The following is a 6000-nucleotide window of genomic DNA, read 5'->3' on the forward strand; positions in this document are numbered from 1 at the left end:
TTCTCTCCTTCTAGGGTCAATTCCTGGTGTATATTCTCCTCTTTGATGTTTCTTGTTCCTTTTCTTCCTCCTCTTCACAATTTATGTAGAATAATTTCTTCTCAGCACACTTATGACCTTTAGTGTATTTTCTATCACAACTTTAACAAATCCCTTTTTATTTTTCTCCTCCACTTTTTTTGGTGTCAACCTTGTAGGTTAGGGAAGGCTAGGAGCAACATCACTTACATATTTATAGTTGTGAGTGGTAAACTTCCTTGTTGCTACAATTTTTCTTTCAACTTTTCTTCCCACCCTGAATGCCTTCTCCGATGGATCGAGTTCCCAAAGGAAAACCTCATATTGGATGTTATCCTTCAAAGTTCCTATGAATACATCAATCCTATGCTCCTCTGGAATATCAGTTACCCTAATATTCAATTTTTGGAAGTCCTCAATGTGCTCTCCCATTGAACCCTTTTCTTTGAGATTTATCAGTTGGCTAAAGAAGGTGTTTCTCTTTGTATCCTGATAATGTGCTATCATTTCCTCCATAAAAATCGACCAAGTGATGTCAAGTGGTTTACGAGAACAAATCCATTGGCACCATACAAATTGATTGGGTTCTAAATATAAAGATAAAATGTGTACCTTTTGTGTGTGTTGCACATCATTTAGATCAAAATATTTCTCCATCTGTAGTATCCATGTTACTGGATCCTTTCCATCATGATCCGAATTGGATCCATAGAAGACTATCAAAGAACCATGACTTTATCAGGTTGAACAAATCTCTAAAGAAATCCAAAACAGCGATCAAAGACACCCTGAACCAGTGGCAATGGCAGCGAACGTGGAACGATGAGGACCTTGGTCAAAGCGTGCTGACCGAGGACCATGGAGACCACACAGGAGGCCAAAGTAGCCCTTGGGAGCCCCGGAATGGGAAAAGGAAGTGATTTCTGATCGCGCATCGCTAGGCAAACAGGACCGCGAAGGAAAAGCCCGAGCACTCGATCGTGTGGGGGAACCGAAGGACCGCGGGCGGAAAAAGGAAAAAGCGGTAAACACAAACGGTGAGACCCACGCTCTGGAAACTGGTAGTTTTGATCAGGGCGCCCTTAAATGGTAAGAGGTTTTGGATGAGAGCGGAGAGATTCCATACATCAATCGACAAGTGGCAAGCGGAGGTGAGAGAAAACCATCATCGATCGCGCTATCAGTCGAGAAAGTCAACTGCGCAAAATGTGCGTATGGCATCGGATCTAGAGGGCCCAGATCGGACGGCTAAGATCGCCCCCGATGGAGGAAGTGGAATTGACAAGGAATTAAGCCACGTTTTAAAGGGATTTGGAATCCATTTGACTGCCATGGTGGAGGAAGAACGCATCCACAACGTAATTGAAGAAATGAACCGACGAAGCAGGCTGGCACCGTTTAAAGGAGGATATGTGGCCACTCCCTGAGAATTCATGATGACGCTGAACATAGGGAACTCCAAGTGCAGCTGCAGAAGGTGAATCAATAGGCGAAAGAGGAACTGAACAGACATAGGGGATGAATTTCTAGAGCCATGAATAGAGACAGTTGAATCAGGAAAATGTTAGACACAGAGAGGCAGAAGTCGAGAGATAAAGTGTAATAGTGAACCCTGAGAGGAGGACTGAACACAAAGAATAGTAAAGCAAAGCAGAAGGACACAGAGGGCCGAGCTGATCAAAGGCGGCATTGAGCACCAGAGAGCTTGAAGATTCAAGCCTTCCCATAGAGGAATCTGTCCGGACTGAGCATCACATTTGGCTCTTTCCACTGTAGACCAGAAGGTCATAGAGCTGGTAGGAAGAAGAAGAGTTTGTGTACTCCAGTGGCTTAGGGAATCCAAGAACCACCCTACCAAGCAAACCTGCTTCGAGAGAACTCACATTGAGTCCCTATATTGTAATTTCTCTACTTAAAGACACAATAAAACAAGGCCACCATTGAAAGCTGGACCGGAGACGTAGCCCTGGAGAATAGGGTGAACTCCTTATTAAAATTGTTTGTGTCTTTGTGTTGCTTACTGTATTTCTCTGCTGTATTTTCCATTTTAATGTCTTTGTATTGGCAATCTGATCGATCTGTTGCTTCAATAACACAGAACACACACCAAAACATGAGTCTGTAATACCTTAGTTTACTAAATATTTAACTGATGTCACTCATAGGGTGAATATCAGATCAAGTGGTATCAGAGCTCTAGGCTGTAAGGTTAGACAAGCTTGTGTTGGTTTAGCTGTGAATGCTCACAATATCAAAGCTCAAATTAGGAGAAGGAGAGTTGGTGGAAACTAATCCTAAAATTGGGAGAGTCTATCCTCGAAAGACAATGTTAGAGGAAGGTTCTGTAGGGCCAGACCCTCAATTCATAGAGAGTTTCCTAGCTATAAAGTCTATGGTAGAAGAAATGTACAGAGAATTTAGAAAGCAAAAGGTGGAAGATGCATCAGGCTCTAAGAAAGAGAAAGAAGAAGATGAGTCTCACTTCCATGACAACTCCAAAGGAAAAGGGGAAAGAGGAACACTTTCACACACCTCCTAATAGCCCTGTACATAATAAGAAAGCATCTTTGATTAAGCTAGATGTTAAATTTTATTTTCCTATATATGATGGAGAGTTAAATACTGAAAAGTTCGACAATTGGATTAGACAAATTGATGTGTATTGCAGGGTACAGAACATAAACTCGGACAAGAGTAAGATTCAGCTGGCAAGCCTACACCTAGGAGGCACTGCCTTGGTTTGGTGGGAAGGCAGAACCCAAGTTGATATGAAAAGACATGGCAAGACCATCTCTGTCTGGAGTGAATTTGTTGCTGCAATCAAAAAGCAATTCTATCCATTGGCCTACATGCAACAAGCCATGATGAGTTGGCAAACTCTTCGGCAGTTGAAAGGGAAAAGTGTGCAAGGGTATACTCACGAATTCAGAAAGAGAGCATTGATGTTGGGTATTTCACTAGACTCACCAGAGACTCTTTTGAAGTACATTGGTGGTCTACACAACTACATGAGGCATACCATCCTCATGTTTAATCCCACTAGTATAGATGAGGGATCTGTACAAGCTACTCATCTAGAAGCTAGAGGAAAGAATGGCAATCCAGAAGTTGGGGGACCATCCCAACCCACTGTAATCAAGAGCAAGGAAAAAAGAAAACAGAAGTGGAAGGCAAGGAAGGCTAACACTGCACAGAAATCCAAAGCCTCATGCACTCATTGTAAAAAGTAGGGGCATGATGATGAGCATTGTTGGATTCTGCATCCAGACCTAAGACCTAAGAAGTCTGAGGGCAAGAAGAAGAAGACAGCTGCAGCTATTCAGAGAGATTTGGGGTCAGACTCGGGAGATGAAACAACTATAGCAGCCATAGGTATAAAAGATAAGAATTCTGAAGCATCTACTAGTAATTCTGCTCAATTTGTTATTGATGAAGAAAATGAGAGAAAAAGACATGAGATTTTCTGAAGCAATTGTAAAGAAATTGGGATTAGCAACTACACCTCACAAGAAACCATACCCATTATGATGGTTGAATGATAAAGCACAACTACAAGTGACTAGACAGTGCAAACTCAAGTTTTCTTTTGGGTCAACATTTGTAGATGAGGTTCAGTTAGACATAATTCCTTTGGATATATGTGGAATTGTTTTAGGAAGTCCTTACTTGTATGATAGAAAGGTTATTTTCTATAGAGCTGAGAACAAGTATCTACTTGTTAAAGATGGAATCGAATACTTTGTAAGAGCTCATAAGCTCAAGAATAATTATACTTTCATAAACTCAAGACAGATGAAAAGAATGATAAATTCATGTAAACAATTCTTATTCATGGTTGTAAAGGAAAACAAACCTGATAAAGCCAATGTATTTGAGGGATGTAATGTTGAACAGCAAGCTGGTATAGAAAAGGTTGTTTTAGAGAATGATGTCTTGTTTCAAGAACCTAAAGGTCTGCCACCCAAAAAGGGGATAGTACATGATATTATTTTGCAGCGAGATGTTCCATTGCCTAACATTGGGATGTACAGGTTGTTTTCTTTAGAGAATGCTGAAATCAAGAAGTAGGTACAGGAGTTGCTCAAGAAGGCTTTCATTAGGCCTAGCACATCACCATGTGGGTCACCAATCATTTTGGTGAGAAAGAAATATGGCTCTTGGAGAATGTGCATTGATTACCAAGCAATGAATAAGATAACAATCAAGAATCGTTATCCCCTTCCTCGCATAGACAATCTTCTAGATCAACTGAAAGAAGCTGTTTATTTCACCAAGCTGGATTTGCACAGTGGATACCATTAGGTCAGAGTTACAGAGCAAGACGTATGGAAGATTGCTTTCAAAACAAAGCAGGGATTGTATGAATGACTGGTTATGCCTTTTGGCTTAACCAATGCTCCTGCTACTTTCATGAGATTAATGAATGATGTACTCAGACCTTTTCTTAATGATTTTGTTATTGTGTATCTGGATGACATTCTGATTTTTAGTAAAACATGGGAAGAACATTTAAAACATGTTAAGCAGACATTAGATGTTTTGAAAAGAGAAAAATTTTATGTTAAACTCTCAAAATGTGAATTTAGAAAAACATCTCTAAACTACTTGGGTCATATAGTAGGGGGAGGTGAATTGAAAATAGATCCCTCTAAAGTGGCAGTCATTGTGAACTGGCCTAAACCCAGGTCTGCTACAGAAGTGAGAAGCTTCCTAGGAGCAGCACAATATTGGAGGAAGTTCATTTCTAACTTCTCCTCAATTGCAGCTCCCTTACATGCTTTAACAAGATTGAATAAGGTGTTTCAGTGGGGAGACAAACATCAGAAAGCCTTCGACACCTTGAAAGAAAAAAGTAGTACAACACCTGTACTAGCACTGCCAGATCTACAAAGACCATTTGAGATCCAAATTGATGCCAGTGACTATGCTATGGGAGCAGTGTTGACACAGCACGGTAAACCCATATGTTATCATTATCAGATTTTTAATCCTGCAGTAGTTAACTATCCTACATATGATAAATAATTGTATGCATTAGTTCAGAGTGTGAAAAAGTGGAAACATTACTTAATGGGCAAAGAGACAATAATACATATTAATCATCAGCCACTTCAATATCTACGCTCCCAAACTAAGTTGCAACAATCAAGACCCATTATAAATGCATCTACCATACTTAAGCATAATTGTGTGCTACATGAAAGCTACATAGAACAATATGCTCAGGATATGGACTTTCAAGATGTATATGCAACTCTGAGTCAAGGAAAAAGAGTAGAAGAATTGGACTATCATATAAAAGACCGACTCTTATATCATTGTGTAAAACTCTGCATTCCACAAACTGAGAGGATAAAGATAATTAGGGAAGCACACACTTCTCTGATATCAGGTCACTTTGGGGTAAGTAAAACAGTTACACAGCTGCAAAGATTCTGCTATTGGCCGAAAATGAATGAGACAGTTTCTAGATATATAAGAGGGTGTGCCATGTGTGCTAAAAGCAAGCACAACAATAGAAAACTAGGCTTGTACACTCCATTGCTAGTTCCTTCTCACCCTTGGGAAAGTGTTTCCATGGATTTTGTTGGAGGACTGCCTAAATCTAGGAAAGGTCATGATTACTTATATGTTATTGTGGATAGGTTCAGCAAAATGTGTATTTTGATACCTTGTAGTAAACAGATTACAGCTGAACAGACTACAAAATTGTTCTTTTAACATGTATGGGTTCATTTTGGATTACCCACTTCCATTGTATCTAATCGAGACACCCGATTTGTAGGGAAGTTTTGGTCTAGTCTGTGGGAACTTATGGACACCAATCTGAAGAAAAGCACAGCTCTTCATCCACAAACAGATGGCCAGACAGAAGTAGTAAACAAGAGAGTGATCCAGTTACTGAGAGGATATTGCAGCAAACATCCTAAGCTTTGGGATGAACACTTGTGTTATGTGCAGCATGCTTACGATACAACCAAA

The sequence above is a fragment of the Pinus tabuliformis genome, chromosome 8 (genome assembly GCF_031772625.1).
Source record: "Pinus tabuliformis cultivar Carrire ecotype Pingquan chromosome 8, CPIR1, whole genome shotgun sequence".
Lineage (NCBI taxonomy): Eukaryota > Viridiplantae > Streptophyta > Pinopsida > Pinales > Pinaceae > Pinus > Pinus tabuliformis.